At 44.7% G+C, this 27,901-nt stretch overlaps 1 long non-coding RNA gene across 1 annotated transcript; it reads right to left on the bottom strand.

Annotated features, from left to right (window-relative positions):
* Positions 1-713: 713 nt before the first annotated feature.
* Positions 714-21,143, bottom strand: LOC110288116 (uncharacterized). Its single transcript, XR_015045463.1, has 3 exons — positions 21,012-21,143; positions 2,678-3,370; positions 714-836 (listed from the first exon to the last, which is right to left on the bottom strand). It is a non-coding gene; the product is annotated as an uncharacterized LOC110288116 (long non-coding RNA).
* Between the last annotated feature and the right edge of the window lie 6,758 nt (positions 21,144-27,901).

Raw genomic sequence — 27,901 nt, 5'->3', positions numbered from 1 at the left:
GTTAGAAGAAACATAAGGCTGTTCACACTCATAGGGTAGGAGGAAGCTTTCCTAAGGATTTCCAGGTGACGCTCAGGGTACTTGGATCTTCTTAGAGAGCCCTACATTGGCACATTTTTTGGTCTTGAGAGCAAGTATATCATAAACATCTTACCATCTGCAAGTCGTGTGGCCTCTGTGACAAGTATTCAATTGTGTACAAATGTAGCCTTAGATAACAGGTAACTGAATGAATGACACTGTGTAAATAAAGTAAGTTTTATTTATGAAAACAAAGAGGCTCATAGGATTTGGCCCATGGGCCAAATATTTCATGAATCTGCTTCTAGGGAGTTCCAAATACCCAAAGAAAGGAGCTGACAGGATAGTTTTTGAAGTTGTCCTTAGGGACATCAGGGAAATAGGACCTACATCTGGCATACATAATCCATGTTCTTTATAGGAACTGTATAAATAATAACACTCTTGGGAGCAGGAAATCCCATGGGATAGACAAAAAAAAGAGTGTCAGTTCCCAGCCCTTGGGAGCCCTAGGCACTCAGATTGGGAGTGTGAAGTCAGGGTATGCTAAATAGCGTGACACTACTTCAATAAATAAATAACATCTAGATAATAATTGCTTTAAGTCTGATGAAACATAAAATAGAGTTGACTCTGATTTAAAAATGATTCGACATCAGTGAGAAGAAAGGATGCCACCCACTTACCTGGGACAGAATGCTCTCTAGGGATTCTGTTAAGGACCTCTTTGCTCTGTTCTTCAGCGAATCTAACCTGAACCAGCCAGCACTGGGTGGCAGTTCACTCCCAATATGCTCTGCTGCCACCTGTAGTGTCTAGAAAAGAAAAACAAAGAAAAGTTAAGTCCATTAAAATTTCTACCCTTTGGTGCACAGGAGGGAATGGCCTGTGGGGCCCATCCTCTTGAAAGCCTGGGGTCCCATGTGCTGCTTAGCAACATGCCTGCAAGTTTCGTGCACATTCGACTCCCCCAGATAAAATGAGAAAATGTGCTCAGACCTAATCAGCCAGCTGGCTCAGGCTACTGAATCAGAAACCTGCGATGTCCTAACTGTGGCCTTGTTTTCTAACTGAGCCTAGATTTCTTCCCTAGTAAACTGGGAGTACCATAATCTAATCAGATCACTGTGCTACAAGACTAAAACAGATGGGAATATGGCAAACACCGAACATAGGATCTGGCACAAAACCTACTTTGACAACCTTTTAAAATAAAGCAGTATCTTACCGAGGGGAGCATTTGAGAGACTAAGTTAAAAATTAAATTTATCCACTGAATCCATCCTTCCTATAGCTTTTTATAATCTCTCTGCTTTTTCCTCTCACTCTTCCGGTCTTTCTCCTATGAAAGCAGTCTGCTTTTTCTCAGCGATGCTAACATTGAGCCAGAGCATGATGGAACCCCACAGGCACTGAATATGTGATGCCCCCTGTTTGCAAGGAAGTATGTTTCCAAGAAGTTACACCCCAATCTGAGCACCCCCCTGCTCACACGGACCTTCACTGACGGCTTTGTCTGCTAGAAAGGAAAGACAAGCAAACAGATTCTCTATCCCTCTAATACCAGCACACTCTCTGCAGTAGTCAAGCACACAGAAAGTATAGAGACTAACACAAATACCTCTGCCATACTTAAGTCTGGCCAAGTTAGCACCCACAGACATTGAGGGGTGAGAGGAGCAGGGTGCTCTGGAACTCACTGTCAGGTCCCCAGCTGTGTGGCACAGCCAGTGCACTCCCTGCTGCCCCTCTGAGGTCCCCCACCTGTAGATGGAACTGTCTTCCCAGATATGCCATGACCTTTAAATGAATGAATAGTCATTTCAACACCAAGCAGAGTGTCTACTCTAGTCTGTCACTTAACATGGCTGCTACCTACGTTCTGGCTTCTTTCTGCCCCTAGTGGAAACCTTTACTCTTTACTCGGAATCTCCAGGCCACAAGTACCACCCACCGTGGCAAGCACTCTCTTGAATTTGGTGCTTATATTAATTCATATTTTGTATTTTATTTACACCTATTCATAAAACATATGCTGCCTCACATGTAGATAACCAGCTAAGGAATAGATGCCACTATTGGTGTGGCCACTATTAATGTGGACACTATTAATGTGGACACTATCAACATCAACATGAAGATTCTTCAAAACTCTAGAAAGAGAACTGCCATGTGACCCACGTTGGCCACTCTTGGCTGTGTACTCTCAGGATTCTAAGCCAGCATACACAGAGCCACCTTCACATCCATGTTTACTGCAGTGCTGGTCAAATTAGCAAGGAAGAGAATCACCTTAGATGCCCAGCAACAAATGAATGAATAAAGCAAATGTGGTGCAGGCATACAACAGAGTTTCATTCGGCCACATAAACAAACAAAATTATGCCATCTGAAGGAAATGTATGGAACTAGAGATAAACATGGTAACTGAATAAGCCAGGCTTAGAAGAACAAATGTCACTTTTTCTCTCATATGTGAAATCTCAATTTAAATAACACACACACACACATACACACTGCCATACCACACCACAGAAGTCTTTCTGCAATTATCTTTCTTCTCCCAATATTGTTTTAAATATTTATTCTTGCTCACAAATGCTTCTGGCTGACTCCCTTCAGCCAGAGTACAGTCTGAGTGCATTGTATAACAAACCTGTTTCTGGCCCTGCTACTGAGTATAATTTACTCCATTTTCCAGCTTTTAGGATGGAGGCTGCAGTAAACTCTCTTGTGCATAGCTCCTGAAGCACTCACATAAAAGGTTTTGCAAGGGAAATAATGGGGATAACACTATTGGGTCATAGGGTCTAAGCACTACAGCAACAGCAGGTATCCTCAAGTTTCTCTCCTGAGATGCTTCCAGGTCATAGCCATGGCACTGGGGCACAAGAGAATGCCTTTCCAGGACACCGACAGTGTAGTTCGGTTCTCTTCCATGTCTGTGGGCTGAACCACTTTGTGCCCACCGATGAGGTGGTTCTCGATGTCATTGTCAAAGGAGCTAAAGGTGCTACTGCGGAGGCTAGCGTCCTGGAACTCCTTCCTGAAGGCCAGCGAGCGAAGTCCAGGCTGTGAGAAGGATTTGCGCATGGGCCTGGGGCCAGGCGCTGATGCCTGCCAGGTGGGCTCTTCCCAGTCCATTCTGCGACCGCAGCTCACATGGTTGAACTCCTGGATACACTCCTCGATCAGTGCGGGTGGGGCCTTCTTGTGAGCCACGGTCACCGGGCCACAGAAGAGCATCTCCAACTTTTTGGCGAAGGTGTGTCGAACTCGGAGGGTAACACAGCTCTTCCTGGCAGGCAATCTTCCAGGCCTGTTGGATGGAGATGATGATCTCAGGCACCTGTGCAAAAGAGGGTGTGGTTAGAGACACCTGGCAGCAGTGGGACCAAATACCAAGGTCACAACTCAGAATCACAGCTTCCAGAGCAGGGAACCCTGGCTGACAGAGGGGCTGGGCTGTACTGGCTCAGATCACATTACTCTCTAAGGTTAAATGACCAGCCCCAGGGCTGGCTTGCATTGTAACCCCTAAGGTCCTCAAGGCATCTCCACTGGGCTTTGTCTCTGATACAGTTACCTAAACATACTAGTTCACTCTGAAGAGTCTAATGTCCTTAGAAAAGCCTTCCTCAGTATGTGGTGAGGCGAAAGGCTCTTACACTTACTGAAATTACAGCACCAATGTTCTTTTCCTTGGCAACTAACAAGTTATGACTTGATCCTGTATTTCCTAATGTGGATTGATAAAATGACAGAGAACCCATGCCTACTGCCACAGTAAACCACTGAGGCTTCTCACAAACAGCTTTGCTTTCCCAATGTAAACATCTCAGAGGAGAGGCTCTCCCACCCTTCAGCATCCCTGCCACTCCATCTTGTCCACTTATGCTAGGTTCTCCTCAGCAGCTTCAGATATAAGAGGGGTGCGACAGCACAGGAATCAACCCGAGCCAAGTGACCAGCAGCCACAGCACTTGCATCATGGTTTGCAAGAACCCTGGACTTGTTGGCATGGGCTTAATTTTCTGACTGCCGGGCCAGTTTCTGCTTTGACTGGACATATATTTGGACCAGTATTTCCCATTTTTCTATGTCTAAGGCTTCCGGTTGATGCCCAAACACCTATAGGCCCCTGTTTATTTAACATCCTAACCAGAAAATTCCAATCCCTTTTTCCAATTCAGGTAAAAATTCCAACCAGTGTGCACTGTAAAGAAAGATGATTCCAGTTCATTTGAAAGCAAGCTTGTATTCTGTGACACAAAGACCCGCTGAAGAGTCAAAGTTATCTTCAGAGATATATTTTTAAAATATGATTCCAAGTCTGGAGAGTTGGCTCAGCAGGTAATGCTCTTACACTTATGCTCTTTCAGAAAACCAGGGTTCAATTCCCAGCAGCATCATGGTGGCTGACCACCATCTATATATAACTCTCTTCTGGTCTCCTTGGGTACTGCATGCATGAAGTACACAAGCATATGTGTAGGAAACACACACACACAATCTTTTTAAAAAAAAAAAAGATTCCTGAAACACAGATTTAAATATTTAAAAGCTGTATTTTTTGCTGGTCACAGTGGCAGAGGCCTTTAATCCCAGCACTGTGGAGAGAGACACAGGTGGGTCTCTGTAACTTTTAGGCCAGCCTCATCTACATAGGGTGCCAGAACAACCAGGAGTACACAGAGAGACTGCCTCAAAAGCAAACAAACAAACAAATGGCTAGATTTTAAAATAGGGTGCAAGTGCAGGGGGCGCTGGGTACATTCTTTGGTGTGCATGTGGAGGTCAGAAGACAACCTGTGGCCTCAGTTCTTTCTCTCCATCATGTGACCCAGGGACAGAACTCAAGCCCTTAGCTTTGTCAGCAGGTGTCCACACCAGCTGAGCCATCTTGACAGTCCAAGGCCGAGGTTTTGCCTGGTAATCCTGTCTGCATGAGGACTTTACATGCTCCTCCTATAGCTCATTCCATACTGCAAATCACTGTGTACATCGTGTGGCAGCCTAGAAACAGCTATGGAGAGAAGATATTACAGAGAAAAGAAACAGCAGGAAGTCTAAGCTACAGCCACAACGTTGCTAATGACTCACAGGATCAAAGCAAAAAACAAAAGCCATGGCTTCTCTCTGGGGAAGAGAGGCTTACAGGATCAGAAACACCCAAGATTTCCTAGGGAAAAGTTAGTTCTGCACGGTAAAAATGGTGCTCCTTCAAATCAGAATTGCCGACTTATACTTTGGAAGTGTTACCACTTTCTTAGTGATGGTGTGAGACTATTTTATAGGAGTCACATATTTCCCAATTAACTGTTCTTTCTGAGCAGAAAAATGCAGCTTATTCTATCTTCTGAAGTCTGCAAAAATATCCAATTTTTCCATACATTACACCTTCCAATACCTCAAGAGTGCAATGATGTTTTTCATCATGTTTCAAAGAGGGGGAAAGTGTATGAAGCCATATGAACTAACAGCAACTCAGCAATGAATGGAACAGATACAGACCAAGGCACTCAAGTGACCCCTTCATTCCGGGGTCAGAAGGAGCTGAGGAGCACACCACACCCTGGTCAGAGTTCAGGCTGCCACTGTTTTCCTAACTACAGATTTCTCCAGTGCTTTGATTAGAATAAAAGACAGAGAGACTTCACTCAAAGACCAAGGCCCATCTCTCCTTGCTCTGGTGGGCCTCACTATTTAGACATCAATTTACTCTCAAGCCTCCTGCCACTCAACACCAGGAAGGTACATGTACAATGGGAGTAAAGTAGACCAGCTCCTGCAGGAGAAGGGGTTGAGGGGAGCTGGAGGTGGGGTGCAGGGAGGGGTGCAACAGAAGGGAACAAAGGGGCCCTGGAAGACTGAAGGGACTAGAGAAGAGCAGACAGTGAGGCAGGACGGAGGCAAGGCAAGGATGAAGTGAAGATGTCTTAAAGGCAGGGAGACCAGTCACATGAAAGTAGGCCGGTTGGAGCTTGAAGCTCACAGATACGTAAAAGGAGGGTTGTCTATATTAAGCCCACAATAAACACAACCAAAAACCAGCCTGTATGGGCTATAGGAACATATATATCACGTGACAATGACTCCTGCCAAAACAAACAAAGACCTTTTTGGGGCAAATGAACTGGAGAATTATTCCCTCTGATAAGATCTGGTACTTTTAATGAAAATCTTGCCTAGTTCAGTCAGAGGGCTAAGAGCTACGTCATTCCTGTTTGCAGATAAGCCGATAAAGCAAATCCAACTAACAGAGCCGAGGAAAGGAGCTGAGAATGTTTCCCTGGAATAAATAAATCTAACAAGGATTTGGGTTTGGTTGGAGTTTCTGATACTATGGGAACCACGACAAAAATGTTAGGAAATTAAGATCAATTGTCCCAAATTAACGAAGCAGGCCTGTTTAGGTGTAGAGGATCCTCATACTAATGGCTGCACAGTAAAGGCAGGTTTTGGTGCAGGCACAAGTCAGTACTAATTCATAGAGAAGGAAAACGATATTCAAGAATCAGCGATACGTCTGTAAATAAAGCCCCTATTCAAGCACTTGGGTCGGCTTTGGAAGGATTTGGGGATTTTAAGGGATTATAAGCACACTGTAACTGTAATTTTATTCACAAAGATTTAGGAAGGCACTTCTGAAATCATCTTTAGAATAAAGAAAAGGCACTTTTATTTTGCATTTACCGGTTTGCTGGCTGTTAACATATAACTATTTAACAACTCCTTAAAAATCTAAAGTCTCCAGCGTCTGCTTCCTGTACACGGCCTGCAGTGACCAGTGAGGATGGTTCCCTCCTCTCTTAGCCAAAAAACCCTACAAAATCCTGAAAGTCAAGAGGTTCAAACCTCTGTGTTCACTTTATGAACACCCACAAAACTACCCAGGCTATGAAGGGTATGTATGTCCAAAAAGCCAGCAAGTAACTGAACAAAGTCACTTTAAAGAAGCAATGTGTCATTCCAGTGGGATGATATAGGTGGGCTCAGTGGGGCTGGTACAGGGTTGCCGAATTTCTGCTGTACATGCCTAAGTAAGTACTGTTGGCCTTAAGGATTTACTTGAGGTGAACAGGCACCTGAGACACTCCAATGAACTCAGAGCCCAGGGACAGAGTAACCCACACATGAGTTGCCCTGCCACAGAGATGGTCCTCCCTGGAAAGAATAAACTGCTCCAAAAGTAGAAGAGGAGGCTGCACAGAAGGAAGAGACAAAGACACCCCAGAAGAAACAAAAACTTACAACACTGAAATGAATCCAGCATAAAATAAGCACAGCTAAAAGTTGGTTTAGAAAAAAAAAAAAGCCATTACTGTCTCTATATAAAACAATAATGACTTTCCCAATTACATAACAGGGAAACCACTTTGAAACTGCAAAAAAGGAGACAGGAAATAAAGCTTTGTCCCTCAGAGGAAATGTTTCATATTGTTAAAAAAAAGTAATAGAAACATAGTCTGCTGATAGTAAGAATTAGTTTAGTGATTGTTTGTTGATCATAAGGGAGAATCTACATTAAATCAAGTTCTCCCTCACCACACCCTCTATGTCTTTAATTTCAAACAAAACTCCTGACAGCATCTTCTCAGTTCTCAATATATTATTTAACAGGGAAAACCAAAACCAGCTACCACTCTCCATACATAACAAACATGACCGTTCACCTTGTGCACTAGTTCCTGCTCACACTATGAAACCCAACTACAAAGGCCTCAATACACCTCCTCCAGCGACTCCCTGTGACCCTACGGGGCTCCCAGCCAGGGAAATAAGATGCACATATGTTATCTCTAGCTAGATACCAGAACACAAAGCTAACTGCTACATAGCACAGAGAGTGATCCGATGTTAGGGCCATCCTGTCTGTCCCGGCTTCCCCAGGTCAATCAGTACCTCAGTGCTTAGCATTAACCAAAGGACTCAGTCCGTCTCCCAAATGAGTCTAAGCAAGCTCACTGGCTGGCCAGAAGCATGTGGCAGGGATAATGATAATGAGTGCACCCCAACCCAGAGCCATGTACCCTCATTTATAGCTGCCTTATCTTTCTATCCCCAACACCTGTGTCTTCTGTCACATGTGAAAGAGAAACAGTACACAGTGTTCCTACTTTTGAAATAGCAAATTCTATCAGTAGCTTCTACATCCCAGGAAGATGCAGAATATGTTTGTACAAACAGAAAACCCAGAGTCATTAAAAAAAAAAATGTCAGGGAAGTTCTCGGTAACTGTCCACCACGCCAACACTGACCCTCAAACTTATAAACGAGAGATGAGAAACACTTTAATGGCTGTCTCCTAAGAAGTCGGAGTTATGAAAAAGAAGAGTAAAATGTACCATTTATGAGGTAAATATGTGGCTACAGCCGGGAGATGATGGTGCACGCCTTTAATCCCAGCACTTGGGAGGCAGCAGCAGGCGGATTTCTGAATTCGAGGCCAGCCTGGTCTACAAAGTGAGTTCCAGGACAGCCAGGGCTACCCAGAGAAGCCCTGTCTCGAAAAAAACCAAAACCAAAACAAAAAACAACAACAACAAAAAACAAACTGTGGCTACAGGTGACTCAGTAAAGTTAAGTGTGGGCCAGGGGAGGCAATTTAGTGGTAAAGTGCTCACTATACAATCACACCTGAGTTCAGATCCCCAACTCCTGTGCAAACAGCAGGTATGGCAGCATGTGCCTATGACTGGGCCTGACTGGCTGTCCTGCCTAGCCAAATTAAGAAGGTCCAGGTTTGAAGTGAAGAGACCTTGTCTCAAAAAATAAGGAGGAGAGTTAATAGAGAAAAACACATGATACCAACTTACATACATACATACACACACATATACCACATGTACACACCATGAACACAGCACATATAAATACATTATATATACCACATACACACACAGAGCACACAAAGTTAATAAATTAGTCTCTACAGTTTCTAAAACAATCTGACAAGTTGGGACACTGGTTGGCAGCACTAGTGCTGTTAGAACTCTTTAGCTTGCTGAATATAACCTGGACAAAACATGGGTCCTCAGTCTAATCCCTCCCACTGAATACACCAAATCTTAACTCAAAGTTGGCTGTGCACCAGAATGGTCAGTGTTCCTAAACCCTTATGTCTGTTGCCAGAGTCTAAAGGGGGCTGTCTGTTGGGAGGCAGGGCCCTAGCATCTGCATCTTCAGAAGAGACTCATCCCTTGTGCCATTTCCTAGTGTCAGCTGGGTCCAGGTCTTTATCACTTGTCCCTTATCAGACCCTAAGGTGAGGCTTTTCCATCACAGGAACGTCTCCTCTGTGCAAGGCTAAGCCAATCAATTTATTTGAGACTTAAGCCAAGGATGAATGGGGCAAAAGCAGCCACACTGCAAGGTGGGTCCCCAGCCACAGTGTGCATTGAGTTCCAACCACATTTCACAGACGTGGGCAAACTGTCAGCGACAGAGCTACCAAGTCTGACTACACAGGGAGAAGACTGACCACAGGAGAATAACTGACCAAGGTGGGCACCATGGGCCATGAGAATTCTCAAGAACCAAGAAAGAAACAAACAAAATCATTGTCATTTTTCAATAATCCATCCTTTAAAAAGGGGGGGCTGGAGGAGGTAGAGGTGAAGACAGGGTTTCTCTGTGTAGCCCTGGCTGTCCTGGAACTTCCTCTGTAGATCAGGCTGGCCTCAAACTCACAGAGATCCTCCTGCCTCTGCCTTTTGAGTGCTGAGAGAGACCAGAGGCATATGCGACCACACCCCCAAAGACGATCCACATTTAATGCATCTTCACAGAGAAGAGAAGCCCTGGAACATCAACCACAATCCAAGCCCACAAACAGGTAACAGGGCTTCTTTCCTCCATGTGGCTCACTGCCTATATCTCAAGGTAATTTTCTACACACACACACAACTCACAAAAAACAAAAACTGAGTCTTGAGTTTTATTTTTTTCAAAGACTGGTGAAGCCTATCTCTTCTCAAAATTAAGTTTTACAGTATATAAAAAATGGTAGCCTAGGGAATAGGAGGAATTTGATATTCTAATAAAAATAATTTTGATACAACATTTTGTTGCCATATTTAACAATACTCACTGGTGAGTCACATTCTACTGTAATTAATATCACTCAAAATAATGATGCACAGAGCATTTTCAAAAATGTATCATCTGTAGTACAGGGTGAAAATGCTAACAGAGTGAGGGACGGCAGTGGCTCCAGGCAAGGACTCAAGATAACAGAATACAGAGTGAGGGATGGCACTGGCTCCAGGCAAGAGGTTCACGATACAGAATTCTTGGGACTTGCTGAGTGGCAAGTGGTAAGTCCTTAGTTACTCATAATATGACACTTGCCCATACCTACATTTATGCTAATAAGTGACTCAGGGTGGGTCCCCAGAGAGCCAGAGCTAATAGAATGATATGAGGTTTAAAAATTTGGTTCTGTTTACATGCATATCTACTAGGAGTAGATCTGGCTAAACATCCATCACCTGTAACAGCTCCACAGGTTCACTAAAGGTGTAAAACCATAACAGAGTTATTGGTAAAGTTTTGTATAAACCCAATAAATATTTTATCTTCTGTCCTAGAACCTATAATAAATAGTTCCTTTTTAGAAAGAAACAAAGAAAGAAAGAAAGAGAGAGAGAGAGAGAGAGAGAGAGAGAGAGAGAGAGAGAGAGAGAGGGAGGGAGGGAGGGAGGGAGGGAGGGAGGGAGGGAGGGAGGGAGGGAGGAAGGAAGGAAGGAAGGAAGGAAGGAAGGAAGGAAGGAAGGAAAGAAATTTGGTTCCATCATAACCTCTTAACTGGGCAAAGGTTGCAGCCAAGTTAATTAATGAACTAGTAACACTTTATTAATATAACCTACAAAAATTTCCCCCAAAACAATGGTTCCAGAGGCTCCCCATTTGGTGAACACAGAGATGGCACATCCAAAGGGCGTGGGAACCCAGGCACGTGGGACAGAACAGTCTCTTCCCTAATGGAAACCTTGGTCTATTTATTTCTTCCATCTGGCTCCTCCCCAGATGCATCTTTGTTAAACGGGAAAATATAAGAAAAGAATTTTCTGAACAGCATGTGCCACTAGCAATTCACTGAATACAGAATAGGTGGGAGTGAACCTGATGGTAGTGGTTAGAAGGGAATCCTGGGGCTTACAAATGGCCGTGCAGTGGATATAGTGCTGTGGGACTGGGCCCTGAGGGGCATACAGTGCTGTAGGACTGAGCCCTGCAGTGCATACAGTGCTGTAGGACTCAGCCCTGTAGGGCATACAGTACTGTGGAATTCAGCCCTGCAGTGCATACAGTGCTGTAGGACTCAGCCCTGCAGTGCATACAGTGCTGTAGGACTCAGCCCTGCAGTGCATACAGTGCTGTGGGATTCAGCCCTGCAGTGCATACAGTGCTGTGGGACTCAGCCCTGCAGTGCATACAGTGCTGTGGGACTCAGCCTGCAGTGCATACAGTGCTCAGGGGGTGGCTCAGGTAGTAAAGTGCTTGCCACCCAAGCAGGAAGACTGAGTCTCTATCCAGTGTCTTAGCAAAATTGGACATGGCAGTGAACTCCTTTCACCCCAGCGCTGGGTGAAGATGGAAATATATATGTAGACAGGGGGAATCCTAGAACTCCCTGGCAAGTTAGTCTAGCCAACTGATGAGCTCCAGGCTCAGAGATAAACTGTCTCAAAAACACAAAGTAGAAAGACATAGAAGATGCATTGACCTCTGGCCTACACATACACCGCATACAAAAAAAAATGTTGAGAGTAGATCATAGTACTGTGGTTTTGTTAATACGATTACAGGAGCTGCTAATGAATCTTACTAAGTTCATTAACAATCAAAAGAATAATGTAGATTTTAGTTGGAAGTTGATGAAAATAGAGATGTAATATACTGTTTTCCCCATCCAACTGCATGTACCCAACCTCTTATCCTCTGAGCCCAGATTAATGACCACTGAACTGAAGGAGTCCAGGAGAGAATTACCCCAGGAAAGAATCTGACAAAAGAAGGCTGGATAGACTCAAGGGCTGGGGGGCAAGGAGCAAGGAACCTGGAGGCTGATACAACCACATACTCCCTGTACAGCAAGACAACTCAAAACTAGCTAGGAACAACATGGCTGACTAAAATCTCCAGAGGTCTTAGCAATAAGGTCCTTTGTTGTATTTATAATGACATCTCCATGTCCTTAGCTTTACAAAACTGTCTGCTCACATCATGCATCTGACTTAAGATATATCTGGGAAAAACATGTTTGGAGACAGAAAAGCCTTCCATTCCTAGAACTTCCCCCATCATGCAACCAACAATACTCAAAAATAATTCCCTGATTCCATTAACTTTAGCCCATTAAAGTGCTATTTAAAAACCCCCAAGATCTGATTCTCTTGATATCTCTTCATGTCTTCTGAAGAGAATACTCCAGTTTTCTGAAACACCATCGTTTTACTTAACTTCCCTGCTTGCTTTACTGAACATTTTGCTTTGTACTGACATTCTCAAAGTTTTATTCTGCACCTGTGCAGAGAACCTAGGGTATATGATCAACAATGTTAAGTTGTGCCTCCCAGTGCCATAACCCACCATTCATCTCCCATTGAACCATGGTGTGTGTGTGTGTGTGTGTTATAAGTATATGTATGACCAAAGCCATCCCTGCCATCCCAAAGTCAGCCGAAATGGAAAGCTATAACTAAAGTCTCTCACTTAAAAGGACAAAATGTAATTCCTGAAGAAAGTAAATTGTGAACAAAACTCAAGTATTTATTAGTTATAGTACCAAAATTGGCTTCCATGTGCTATAAATTCATCAATGCAAACACATTACACCTTGTTCCAAATGTTACAAGTAACAATTTAACAATTTACACTTCATTGTCCAGTTAGTCCTGGTACATAACTTAATCCAACACAGAATTGGCAGGATTTTGTGCATTTTCAACTGTCAGCCTCATGTGTAATCCCTGACAGCTGGAATCTTTGCAACCTCCCTTCAAGAGTCTGCTGTTTGGTTGTGGTTCACATCTGAGAGTCAGGCAAGAAACTCTCGCTCTAGAATGCTTTCCCATCAACTCCCTGCGAGTCTCCATCTCACCACAGATGTTGTACTGGAGATCACGTCCTGCTTGCTTTGTCTCCATGGACCCTGCAGATGCCCTTTAACATATATGGCACAAGAATGGCACCTTTTAGTTTTTCTACCTTACATGTATAAAATGGAAAATATAACAATTCACTTCAATTCACAGAGATACCTGAAAATGCTCCAGTGTGCTACAGGTAAACACTGTAGGTTAAAATGGAAAAAATAACAGAAAGGCTTCGACTTCTAGCTTTCCCTATAGTTTGGGGGAAAATGTGACCAACTATTCTTCACTCTGCTCTGTGAACACCATCTTAAAACAGAAGCCAAATTTCTGACACGGTGTTATTCCTCACACCATGGTCACACAGGGTCGTGGCTGTTGAGGGAAGAAATTCGCCTACCTCTGCCTCCCAAGTGCTGGATTAAAGGCATGTGCCACCACTGCCTGGCATGGCATATGTTTTAAAGAAAATGAGAGCCTTGTTTCTCACAGTGCAGTCCCCAGACCAGCCACATCACCCAGTCACTCATTAGAAGTATTCCCATTGAGACCAAGAAAACCACAGCCACATTACCTGGGATACCCATGTGACTTATACACACTGGGATAAAGCCCCCCATGCTGGTTTTCACAGTGATTTCAGACTAGCCGAAGAGCTACAATATTTAATAACTACAACACAAGGCGCCTCACACAATGGACCAACAGCTTACAATCTGAGGGAAGATAAGCTATGGTCTCTACAGGATCCCCACTGTCCTGGGATAAAAGCTTTTCTGAAGGAGGCCACATTTTACAGGTCACCTATCCAGTCTCACCTGAGCTGATGTCCAGTGTCCCCCACCTACAAGAGACTGCAGTCCCCACACCATACATATTCCAGGCTTTCCCTGGGCAATTCTGACAAACCGAGCCCTGCCCCACCCTTCCCATTATTCTCTACTCACCCAATGAATGATTAGGATGGAAGGGTTTTGACAGAAGGGGAATACTAGGGTAAGTCACACAGTCTAAGATGAGTTAGTGAACTCATACAAGGAACAGAGTATGATTAACCTTGTTGTCATGATGAAGCCTGCTCTGGGCTATATTCTGCTGGAGACTGTCTTCCTCTCCGGCATTTCTTCATTCTCTCTTCATAAGAACAGCCTATGCTTGAGTTATTAGCCCAAGACAATCTACATCACTACAGGCAGAGATAAAGTCTCCCCCACAGGTGTACCTAAGCATGGCTTACTCTAGCTGTGCTTAGCAGAGGCAGCACATTTCCCAAGTTCAAGGGATGGCTTGACTACTATTAAGGAGTTCTTCGCTCTTTATTAAACTTAAGCAGCCCTTCTGGTCGGAGCCAGCACCGGGTCACTTTGGGCGCGGAGTCAGCAGACACCTCCAAGGTCCCTAGAGGACAGCTTCTGAGACAGACCCCGTTTCAGGCTCCAGACATCCCGGCATCTTCCCTGCCAGAGGAGAGGGGTCTGCCCTGCCCGGGAGGGCTTTGCTGGAGCACCTGGAGGAGCCAACTTGGTTCCCAGATCCCTCCGAGACTAGTCTGTGCAGGTGAGAGTGTGGACTACAGAAGCTAACAGCTTCTGTGACAGGCCGGAGCAACACAGCTTCTGAGACAGGTCTTGTTTCAGGCTTCATCTTCGGCCAGGAGGGAGGTCCGAACACCACATATCTGTGCACCTTCCCTGTAAGAGGAGAGTGTGCCTGCAGAGAGTGCTCTGACCACTGAAACTCAAGAGGAGAGAGCCTGTTTCCCAGGTCTGCTGATAGAGGCTAACAGACTCATGAGAGGAACAATCTCTAACCAGAGACAACTATAACAACTAACTCCAGAGATTACCAGATGGTGAAAGGCAAACGTAAAAATCTTACTAATAGAAACCAAGACCACTCACCATCATCAGAACCCAGCACTGATGCGTTGGCACCCCCAACACACCCGAAAAGCTAGACCCGGATTTAAAAGCATATCTCATGATGATGGTGGAGGACATCAAGAAGGACTTTAACAACTCACTTAAAGAAATACAGGAGAACACTGCTACAGAGTTACAAGTCCTTAAAGAAAAACAGGAAAACACAACCAAACAGGTGATGGAAATGATCAAAACAATACTAGACCGACAAAGAGAAGTAGACACAATAAAGAAAACCCAAAGTGAGAAATCTGGAACCATAGATGGGAGCATCAGCAACAGAATACAAGACATGGAAGAGAGAATCTCAGGTGAAGAAGATTCCATAGAGAACATCAGCACAACAATCAAAGAAAATGGAAAATGCAAAAAGATCCTAACTCAAAACATCCAGGAAATCCAGGACACAATGAGAAGACCAAACCTACGAATAATAGTAGATGGAAATGAAGATTTTCAACTTAAAGGGCCAGCAAATATATTCAACAAAATGATAGAAGAAAACTTCCCAAACCTAAAGAAAGAGATGCCCATGAACATTCAAGAAGCCTACAGAACTCCAAATAGACTGGACCAAAAAAGAAATTCCTCCTGATACATAATAATCAGAACAACAAAAGCACTAAATAAAGATAGAATATTAAAAACAGTAAGGGGAAAAATGTCAAGTAACATATAAAGGCAGAACTGTTAGAATTACACCAGACTACTCACCAGAGACTATGAAAGCCAGAAGAGCCTGGACAGATGTTATACAGACACTAAGAGAACACAAATGCCACCCAGGCTACTCTAGCCAGCCAAACTTTCAATTACCATAGATGGAGAAACCAAAGTATTCCAAGACAAGACCAAATTCACACATTATCTAGCCCTTCAAAGGATAATAGCAGGAAAAAATCAATGCAAGGGCGAAAACCACGCCCTAGGAAAAGCAAGAAAATAATCCCTCAACAAACCAAAAAGAAGACAGCCACAAGAACAGAATGCCAACTCTAACAACAAAAATAATAGGAAGCAACAATTACTTTTCCTTAATATCTCTTAATATCAATGGACTCAATTCACCAATAAAAAGACATAGACTAACAGACTGGCTACACAAACAGGACCCAACATTTTGCTGCTTACAGGAAACCCATCTCAGGGAAAAAGACAGACACTACCTCAGAATGAAAGGCTGGAAAACAATTTTGCAAGCAAATGGTCTGAAGAAAAAAGCTGGAGTAAGCCGGGCGTGGTGGCGCACGCCTTTAATCCCAGCACTCGGGAGGCAGAGGCAGGCGGATTTCTGAGTTCGAGGCCAGCCTGGTCTACAAAGTGAGTTCCAGGACAGCCAAGGCTACACAGAGAAACCCTGTCTCGAAAAACCAAAAAAAAAAAAAAAAAAAAAAAAAAAAAAAAAAAAAAAAGCTGGAGTAGCCATTCAGTATTGAATAAAATCGACGTCCAGCCCAAAATTATCAAAAAAGACAAGGAGGGACACTTCATACTCATCAAAGGTAAAATCCTCCTAGAGGAACTCTCAATTCTGAATATCTATGCTCTAAATGCAAGGGCAGCAACATTCATTAAAGAAACTTTAGTAAAGCTCAAAGAACACATTGCACCTCACACAATAATAGTGGGAGACTTCAACACACCACTTTCATCAATGGACAGATCATGGTAACAGAAACTAAACAGGGACACAGTGAAATTAATAGAAGTTATGAAACAAATGGATCTAACAGATATCTGCAGAACATTTTATCCTAAAACAAAAGGATATACCTTCTTCTCAGCACCTCATGGTACCTTCTCCAAAACTGACCATATAATTGGTCACAAAACAGGCCTCAAGAGATACAAAAATATTGAAATTGTCCCATGCATCCTATCAGACCACCATGGACTAAGACTGATCTTCAATAACAACATAAGTAATAGAAAGCCAACATTCACATGGAAAATGAACAACACTCTTCTCAATGAAATGTGGTACATTTATACAATGGAGTATTACTCAGCTAATACAAAGAATGAATTTATGAAATTCCTAGGCAAATGGATGATCCTGGAGGGCATCATCCTGAGTTAGGTAACCCAATCACAAAAGAACTCACATGATATGTACTCACTAATAAGTGGATATTAGCCCAGATACTTAGAATACCCAAGATATAAGATACAATTTGTGAAACTCATAAAACTCAAGAAGAACAAAGATCAACGTGTGGACACTTTGCCCTTTCTTAGTTTTGGGAACAAAACACCCATGGAAGGAGTTACAGAGACAAAGTTTGGAGCTGAGACGAAAGGATGGACCATCTAGAGACTGCCATACCCGGGGATCCGTCCCATAATCAGCCTCCATATGCTGACACCATTGCATACACTGGCAAGATTTTGCTGAAAGGACCCTGATATAGCTGTCTCTTGTGAGACTATGCCAGGGCCTAGCAAACACAAAAGTGGATGCTCACAGTTAGCTATTGGATGGATCACAGGGCCCCCAATGGAGGAGCTAGAGAAAGTACCAAAGGAGCTGGGGGGATCTGCAACCCTATAGGTGGAACAACAATTTGAACTACCCAGTACCCCCCGGAGCTCGTGTCTCTAGCTGCATATAGATCAGAAGATAGCCTAGTCAGCGAGAGGCCCATTGGTCGTGCAGACTTTATATGCCTCAGTACAGGGGAACGCCAGGGCCAAGAAGTGGGAGTGGGTGGGTAGGGAAGTTGGGGGGGTGGTATGGGGGACTTTAGGGAATAGCACTGGAAATGTAAATATAGAAAATACCTAAAAAAAAATTAAAAAAAAACTTAAGCAGCCACTAATGAAATGTAGCATGGATAAATATAAAGAAAGAGCCTGTGCTTTAAGGCTATATCTCATGGACAAACCAACACAGGACTGACTTCAAGCAAGACTGCAACATTGCCTATAGAAACATTGGCAGCAGACAGGTGGACCCCTCCCAGGAAAGGGACTCTGAAAGTGGCCATGCTGTGCTCTATTAACCTGAAGAGCAAGTCCAGTTGACCCCTGGCACCCAACGTGGGCTACTCCAGCCCACAGAGCACTTCTGCAGTGAACAAATACAGGCTGGGAGCCAGGACAGGACTTGCCTGAAGGCTGTGGTTAGGAGCAACTGATTAAAGAACAAGACACACTTGTACTCTTGAACAACAAATCGCTCCAGGAAAGCAGACTGAGCACAGCCAGCAAGACAGATCATTTCAAATGCCGAGAAACAACAATGTGGCCTTCCTTCCTCACTACCCAAGTCTAGGCTAACACCACCACCTCCTAACAGAGACACTGCAGCCCAGAGCACAGCCCAAGAAACCCTATCCACAGCAAGCAGCAGTGGACAGAACCTCCTTTCCACCATCTATGGCTCCTACTGTAATTAACAGCAAGTCCACACCCAGCCTAGTCTTTAGACCTCTCATTAGCAGGGCCTGCCTACAATCCCCTTCATGACCTGGAGGGTCCTCTCTGCACCAGCTCCCTGCTGCTGGGCCCCACCCCAGCCAGTCCTCACACTTCTTTCTCTACTTCAGTTCCTAGCACTGATCACCAACTAAAACTACTTTGGTTATCATTTGCTTCTCTGTCTCTCTGGATTAGAAAGACCACAAAAACAGGGAACTGGCCTACCTCTCTGCCATTGAATTGCCGCTCCCCCCCCCCCCCCCAGCTCTTCACAACAGCCTAGAATACAGCAGATGCACTCTTAAGTACATGTTAAGAGCCTATCGACTCTGGGCGTGGTGGCGCACACCTTTAATCCCAGCACTTGGGAGGCAGAGGCAGGCGGATTTCTGAGTTCGAGGCCAGCCTGGTCTACAAAGTGAGATCCAGGACAGCCAGGGCTATACAGAGAAACCCTGTCTCAAAAAACCAAAAAAAAAAAAAAAAAAAAAAAAAGAGCCTATTGACAAAGACAAAATGTAAAACGCTTGGTTTATTAATTTGCATTCAATTACATATTTAAAAAATTATCCCTTTCCTAAAGCATTTTAAAATATTTGCCTTATAAAACTAGGTGTGAGCTGCCAACTGTGGTGTATGTCTTTAATCCAAACACATAGGAGGAAGAGGCAGGAGGATCTCCTTGTGTTTATAAACACAACTGCCCTGCCACACACACACACACACAGAGACATGTGCAACCTCCTCGCCCCCCACCCCCTAACACACATACTTCAGAAGGCAGAGGCAGAGAGATCACAAGTTTGAGGCCACTCAAGACTATATGGTGACACTTTGTCTCAAAGAAAAACAAAAATGAAAATCTTCAATGTGCACAGATTTTTAAGGACAAACCTGTTGTGTAAAATGAACCTCTAGTGCATGAGTACAGCCTGGGACACAGAGAGTACCCAACACATACTCTCTGAATAAACCACAGGACCTGAAAAATAATACACGACGCAAACCCATATGGAATGAGTTGAATTTAAGACACAGCAAACCTGCCTACATTTTTATATGCCACTTGCCATTTTCATTTGTCAACTGCTATATACACATATACTCAACATCCTGTGACACTAGCAACAGCCCAAGGCACATTCCTTATGGGCAGGCAGGTTTTCTGAGGTCAGCTTTCACCAACAGATACCCAGAGGCAAAGAGTCAATCATCAGACAAGCTCAAAGCTCTTGGCTGGGGGAATGTCTGCAGGTTTAGTCTAAAAATGATGAGGCTTGAGACGGTCCTTTGTACGTTTGTATGGGGGACGGGAGACAAGTGTTCCTAGGAAGATTCATGAAGAAACTGTCCTCAAAGCCCTGCCCCACCTTTTAGTCAATGCATACTGGTACCGACGCTCTAATTCATGTCTCAGTAAAAGCACAGCAATGGTGTGTTTGTTTAAAAAAAAAAAAAAAAAACCTAGGAAACCTTTCCCATCTAGGTTGTATTTAATTTTGACCTTGTACATAAAGTATAACCACAGCTTCTGGAAGTGATCCTGGTGAGGACTCGGGGTTGGAATGATGCTTCTTGGTGTCATCTCATAACTAACACTTATCTAGTTTCCGTCTCCACGTTATTACCCTAATGAAAGGCGAAGAAGCCACATCTGCCCCCATTACATTCAGAGAAATGTAATTAGGAAAACACACCACACACAAACACACACACACACACACTGAACGTCTCACATAACTGGATCTATAACCCCTACTTAATTACCTATAAAGAGTTAGAGACAAGCTAACAGGTTTAAGTTAAGCTACACACAGACACACACACACACACACACACAGAGAGAGAGAGAGAGAGAGAGAGAGAGAGAGAGAGAGAGAGAGAGAGAGAGAGAGAGAGAAAGAGACAGAGACAGAGACAGAGAAAGACAGACAGAGAGAGACAGAGAGAGAGGCAGAGACAGAGACAGACAGGCAGACAGACAGACTGAGACCCCACAAGAGGAACTGGGCGTCTTTCATGGCTGGAGAAAAGCCATCAGTCAAAAAGTCAAAACACACAGAACCCAGGCAAGGCTGGAGGGAATCTTGGCAACTCAGCCAACTTTTTCAGGTTAAGCCACTGTGCTCTGGCCTCGGCTCTGAAAGCGCGAGTGTTGCAGTCATAAAACTGTGCAGACAGAAAGTTACATTTTTAGACATAGAGATCTCGGAGCTTGTCCTCTGAAAGCAGCAGGTTTAAAACCTAAAAGGCAGGCAACATCCTCGGCGACCCACTCCGGCCGCCCCAAGCAAAGAGGATCCAGGATAGCAAGGTCGGTCCCACAGTCTGGGACTACACCTGGTGCTGGGGCTGTGCCTCAGTCTCCCCAGCCTGGGAAACAGGCGCGACGCCTTCTGGGAGGCTGGCTCGCGGGCTGAGAGTAGGAAAGAATGAAAAGTGGCTCGGCGCTCGCTCCAACGGCCTGGTGTCCGCCTCCCCCCACCCCGCGCCGCGATCCCGCAGTTGGAGCGCCCGCCCACGGTAGCTCTAGCCCGCCGCCGCATACCTTGGCCACCCAGCTGAACAATGGTGACATCGCGGGCCCAGCAGCGGCTCCTCGCCCGCCGCTCCTGCTCACACACACCGGCCCGTGGGCCTGCTGACGGCCGGGGGCGGGCTCGCGGCGCGACGGGGTGCGGGCATCGTCCCGAGACAGCGGCCAGCTTGCGGGATCCTCTCCCCGCGCGCGTCAGGGAAGTGGGCGGGGAGCGCGGGGGAGGGGGCGGGGGTGCAGGGGCTCCTCCGGCCCCGCCCCTCGGATGGGCACGCCCCAGCCCCGCCCACCCGGACCTGCAAACGCGGGAAGTAGGGATGTGTTGGGGTCGCCCCCTGCGGAAGCCCGGGAGGTTCAGTTCCTGTTGACTGAGGGTCTCTAATCTTCGCACGGTGTCCGGGGCTTTTCGTTACAACTTCAGAAATCTTAGTCTCTCGCTTTCATCCTCTGATTGGATTTTTAAAACCACAGAATTGGAGAGAACGCCTGGCTGCCCTGCTTTCCACCCCGTGGATCTCCCTCCTGTTTTTTTCAAAACCAGAGCTGAAACAACAAGCATCCCAGATTTCCAAGGGTTGCTCTCAACCCCACTGCATTTCTTCCTAACTTCTAGGGATAGCAGGGGACAAATGCGGCAGTATTACCCAGCCCATGGTCCTTGTATGTATGGTATGGCTTCGTAAAACCCAGCTACCTGGTGCATGGGCAAAGGGCCTCTCCAACCTGGAGGTAAAGTGGGGCAGTGGGGCAGGGTGAGATCATGGCTGCTACAAGGGTTAAACTGACTTTCCAATCCAGATGCTCCCAACTTCCACATTGAGAAAATAAAAGCCCAGAGGTCTGTATAGCACCTGATGCAGAGGAGTGCTCACAGTAGCTCTGCCCCCTGGCCAACCCAGCCCATGAATCCTCTTCCTTCCACTTCGAATGTGAAAGACCTTCAGTGTATTTTAGTAGTCACCAAATATCTGGCATCTTATCAATTGTTAGTTATCTGTTGCCACTTAACAAGTTGTCTCCAAATGGATTGGTAACAAATCATGTGGGCAGCAAGTCAGGCGCCTAAGTGGGTGTCTGTGCCTTCAGGCGGGCAGTGAGGTTGAGCTGCCTGTATCCCAGGCCTGGATGTGAAAGCAGAATCCACCTTCAAGCCAACCCAGACTTGCTTCTAGGATTTAGGACCTCTTGGGAGAGTTGACAAAAAAATCAACGCCCCTCCTGGAGTGTGAGACAATCATAGTGAACAGCTTTGGAGAAAATGAAGCATCCCCATATCCCACACCTGGGTGTTTAAGGAAGCCAGAATTCTGACTACAAGGCTTTTCTAGAGAGCCCTGAGTGAGGAGGGAATTCACCTCTCATTGTCTGCATCCCTTTCACAAAGCATCACTCTGATTGTGTGGACACTTAGGATCTTGTCATGAGTTGAGAGATCACAAAAGCCGACTAGGCCATCTTCTGATTCATATTCAGCTAGAGACACGAGCTCGGAAGGGGGGGGTACTGGTTAGTTATTGTTGTTCTACCGATAGGATTGCAGATCCCTTCAGCTCCTTGAGTACTTTCACTAGCTCCTCCATTGGGGGACCTGTGATCCATTTCATGGTTTTTCTAATCTTGGTCACTAATCAGTGACTGTCCCTACTAACGTATTTGAAAATTCACATAGGTTAAAAAGATCTTGTAAAAATGTGATGTAATTTTCCTGGAGGGTAATTTATTTCTGAAAAGCTCTCCCAAGGGTCAATTATTATAAAGCCAATGTAATTAACATTAGCAATGATACATACTGTGTCGTTAGTAATGTTGCGTATCATACTAAGTGTTTCTTTAGGAGAATGCTTAAATAATAACTAGGCAAACGTGCTGAAGATGATAGTGGCTGACCTTGAACCCTCAGAGTACTCAATAGCGGGCAGGCTCTGGGGTGTTAGCCTGTCGTCTCCTGAAAGACTGCAGGACGCCACACAACTACCATTTTATTTACAAGGTGCTTGACAGGATATTTCAAACAGGAGCAGGGGTCACCTGTGGCAGTGACATCACAGGGTCTTTCTCTCTTCTCCTGCTGTTCTCATGCTGTCCTAATCTTTTTTGGGTTTTTTGTTTGTTTGTTTTGTTTTTCAGGTTTTGTTTTGTTTTGTTTTTTGTTTTTTCTGAGGTAGGGTTTCTGTGTGTAGCCCTGGCTGTCCTGGAACTCACTCTGTAGACCAGACTGGCCTCGAACTCAGAAATCCCCCTGCCTCTGCCTCCTGAGTGCTGGCATTAAAATCATGTGCCACCAACTCTGGCTTGTCCTAATCTTTTTAAGTGCCCCAGATTATACTAGCCATCTTCAGCAGAAATACCTGCCTTCAAGCTGACATTGCAGCAGTGATAGTAAAAACAATGGCTCCAAGTCTTTAGTTAAATCCTGAGCGTGTTATTCAAGCAAAGCGTGGCTTACGTGGTATTCTTGCAGCAAAGCATGGCTTACCTGATGTCTTTGCAGCAAAGCATGGCTTATCTGGTGTCCTCACAGCAAAGCATGGCCTACCTGGTGTCCTCGCAGCATCTTAAGCTTTCTCAGGGTTTGCTTAGTCTCTATCAGTGTCAGAGGTTTCTCTGTTGCTTTTATGGTACTCTAGAGGACCCTTGGGGGAACAAGGCTGAGAAACTAACTTTCGGTACTTTTCCCAAGCAGCTTGGCTGGTTTTGAATGTTTAAATTGATATATAACACAGTTATAGAAAAGCACACAAGTGGATGCTGTATGCACCATTGTGGTCAGCACCGAGGGTGAGCATGGAGCCTTTTCTCTGCTGCTGAATGCACCTGTCACTGTCCTGGATATCACTGCCCCTGGTAACTGCCATCCCAGCTCCTGGCACTTCTGACTCAACAAATTATTGACCACAAAGCGATGCTACTCAACTTGATTCATAATCATCTTTGTGGTTCTCACGCTGATTAATGGATATGAATAAAAACTGAAAGAAGTAGTGGTTTAACCACTGTAGAGAATGGTGAACCACAGGAGAGATTTTAGGGTGGTGACACATCCCTGATCTTCTTGAAGGCAGTGGGAGGGTAACGTCGCCATACTTCACAGTGATTCTGAGGAAGTATTTATTTCTTGACTCTGTGTGACACCACAGAGAATGCATTTCTGCTGCACTGCAGCCATTGCCCGGGGGGTGGTTAATGAGTTCACTGGGAGTCTCCTGGCTCCTGCAGTACTCCCCCATGCCTGCTTGTGACTTCATTTTCTGCCAGTTTGAAGTTTTGCCCCCCTCTCTCTGGATCTCTGTTGTTGGTATGTGTGTGCATGAGCACTCAGAGTTGCACTGCATAGTTCCTGTGATCAGACTCAGGTCAGATGGTTGGCAGTGAGTGCCTTTATCCACTGAGGCATCTTATCAACCTTTAAACCTTGCAATTCCAAATACCTTTTCTGGAAGTCTGGGTTATCAGAATTCTGGATTAAGCTTTCCTTATCATTAATGCTTGTGACTCTAAGGATAATGACCCTGTCTCTTTGTTAGCTGGGAAGAAATTAGCCAGTAGTGGCACTGACACAGACTCTGCTGCCTGTGTAGCTGATCCATCAGTTCATCACTCCTGGCCTGTTCAAAGGCAGGCTACTGGAGTTAGAAAAGAACAAGGTGGAGAGCCAGGAACTCTGTGTCTCTCTGGGGTGATTTGGGCAATTGGTTTTATTTTCATTCACAGAAATGAATGTGTTGAATTAGATGACTTCTGAAAATACCCTTTGGCTGATAATTCAAATGCAAAGATTGGAAGGTGGAGGGGAGAGCCCACAGTATTTTCTGTGCCACTATGGCTAGATGGAATGAGTGGTAAGTAAAACCTGCATGTTCTCATTTGTTAAGCAGTGTGCCTTGCCACTGCTGGCAAATTAAAAGTCCTTATGAACTTTTGAAAAGGAGAGCAAAAGGACCATAGAGAGGGTAGAAAGGGAGGGAGAGAGACAGAGGAGGGGAGAGGAGGGCATGGGAGGAAGACTGAGAACTTGGCATACAGGTGTTCATCAAAGTGTCTGCCTCACAGGGGCACACACAGGTGCCCCATGACGGGAACACTCACCATGTAACAATGTGACCCTGGATCCAACTGAAGAGTTCGTTTCTAGATCCATAATCTTAAGAGTTTATAAATGTGTAACCATTATGACTTGACTCTGAGTATTTACATAGATTTTGTTTTATCTCTTTTTAAAAGCTGTTTATTTATTAACTATTTTGACCCCCACTATTTGAAGTTAAAATTTTTATCTTGGGTAAAAGGACATGGAAGATGACTCCTAAATATAGCCCTGTTAGCTCTGCCCTCCATTAAACAATTGCCTGCACTCTTAGGGAGACTGGTGCCCCCTAGTGTGGTCCTGGAAGAAAAGCACTCATTCCTGGGTGCATGCTGTTAGCACACTGCAGTTTTGTCCACAATAAAAACAGAAATGTAATGTTTATGTTTCTGATTTTTCCCTCCCAAAAGAAATTGAGACCAAGAACTGAGCAGCAAGAGAATGAATTAATTACTTCTTTTCTGAGGTGCTTATATGAAGAGAAGCAAAAAGAGCACTGCCACACTGGGGAGCCAAAGCAGGTGAGCGCCCTCTGACCCAGGGGACCCTTATGGGGCTGCTTAGACACAGAAGCTAGCGAGCCTCCTCCTCCTCCTCATAGGCTTCCTTTTCATTGTTGCACAGCTGGAGAAAACAAGGGACGGTTGGTTGTGTTTAAAGATGGTGAGAGATATTTCAGAGCCACAGCACTTGGGAGAAGCTGGTCTTTGTTGCTTTTGTCCTTTGAATTGAGATTACATTATTTCACAGAAGACATAGAGTCTTGGGGTAGGTATAACATGTTTTAAATGTGTCCTAGCAGTAGGAATTAGGCCACAGTCAGAGAGTGTTCTGTATCCATCATTTAGCAGAAGTGTAAGAAAGCTGTCGGTGTCCTGGAAAGGCATTCTCTTGTGCTCCAGTTCCATGGCTATGACCTGGATGCATCTCAGGAGAGAAACTTGAGGATACCTGCTGTCGCTGTGGTGCTTAGACCCTGTGACCCAATAGTGTTGTCCCCATTATTTCCCTTGCAAAACCTTTTATGTGAGTGCTTCAGGAGCTATGCACAAGAGAGTTCACTGCAGCTTCCATCCTAAAAGCCGAAAATAGAGTAAATAATACTTAGTAGCAGGGCCAGGAATAGGTTTGTTTTATACAATGCATTCAGATGGAACCCAGCCTGATCAGGTCACAAGTCCCTTCCGGTCCACTGCAGCACCGGGTTTTCTGGCCGGGGGAGTCCCCGAACACCCGCAAGGACGCGCACAGGATCCCCCATGGGATCCTAAGACCTCTGGTGAGTGGAACACAGCGCCTGCTCCAAGCCAATCTCGAGGAACCTAAGACTGCATTAATTAAAGAAGCAGATAACCCGGCCTGATCAGGGGCTCAAGTCCCTTCCTGTTCACTCCAGCAGCGGGGGTTCCATGTGTGTGGAGTTTCTGGACACCCCCAAGGTCCTCACAGGACCCTCCATGGGATCTTAAGACCTCTGGTGAGTGGAACACAACTTCTTCCAGGAGGCAGGTTCGAACACCAGATATCTGGGCACCTTCCCTGCAAGAGGAGAACTTGCCTGCAGAGAGTACTCTGACCACTGAAACTAAGGATAGAGCTAGTCTCCCAGGTCTGCTGATAGAGGCTAACATAATCACCTGAGGAACAAGCTCTAACCAGATACAACTATAACAACTAGCTCCAGAGACACACCAGATGGCGAAAGGCAAATGTAAGAATCCTACTAACAGAAATTAAGACCACTCACCATTATCAGAATGCAGCACTCCCACCCCACCTAGTCCTGGGCACCCCATCACAACTGAGAAGCTAGACCCGGATTTAAAAGCATAACTCATGATGATGGTAGAGGACATCAAGAAGGACTTAACAACTCACTTAAAGAAATACAGGAGAACACTGCTAAAGAGTTACAAGTCCTTAAAGAAAAACAGGAAAACACAACCAAACAGGTAGAAGTCCTTAAAGAAAAACAGGAAAACACATCCAAATAGGCGATGGAAATGAACAAAATCATACTAGACCTAAAAAGGGAGTAGACACAATAAAGAAAACCCACAGTGAGGCAACTCTCGAGATAGAAACCCTAGGAAAGAAATTTGGAACCATAGATGCGAGCATCAGCAACAGAATACAAGAGATGGAAGAGAGAATCTCAGGTGCAGAAGATTCCATAGAGAATATAGGCACAACAATCAAAGAAAATACAAAAAGCAAAAGGATCCTTTCTCAAAACAGTTAGGAAACACAGGACACAATGAGAAGACCAAATCTACAGATAATAGGAGTTGATGAGAATGAAGATTTTCAACTTAAAGGACCAGCTAATATCTTCAAAAAAATTATAGAAGAAAACTTCCCAAACCTAAAGAAAGACATGCCCATGATCATACAAGAAGCCTACAGAACTCCAAATAGACTGGACCAGAAAAGAAATTCCTCCCAACACATAATAATCAGAACAACAAATGCAATAAATAAAGATAGAATATTAAAAGCAGTAAGGGAGAAGGGTCAAGTAACATAAAAGGCAGGCCTATCAGAATTACACCAGACTTTTCACCAGAGACTATGAAAGACAGAAGATCCTGGACAGATGTTATACAGACACTAAGAGAACACAAATGCCAGCCCAGGCTACTATACCCGGCCAAACTCTCAATTACCATAGATAGAGAAACCAAAGTATTCCACGACAAAACCAAATTCACACATTAGCTTTCCACGAATCCAGCATTCAAAGGATAATGAAAAGAAAACTCCAACACAAGGAGGGAAACTATACCCTAGAAAAAGCAAGAAAGAAATCCTTCAACAA

This window comes from Mus caroli, unplaced genomic scaffold (genome assembly GCF_978045245.1).
Source record: "Mus caroli unplaced genomic scaffold, Mus_caroli_1 scaffold_2, whole genome shotgun sequence".
Taxonomy (NCBI): domain Eukaryota; kingdom Metazoa; phylum Chordata; class Mammalia; order Rodentia; family Muridae; genus Mus; species Mus caroli.
This window is presented reverse-complemented; position numbering and strand designations above follow the sequence as displayed.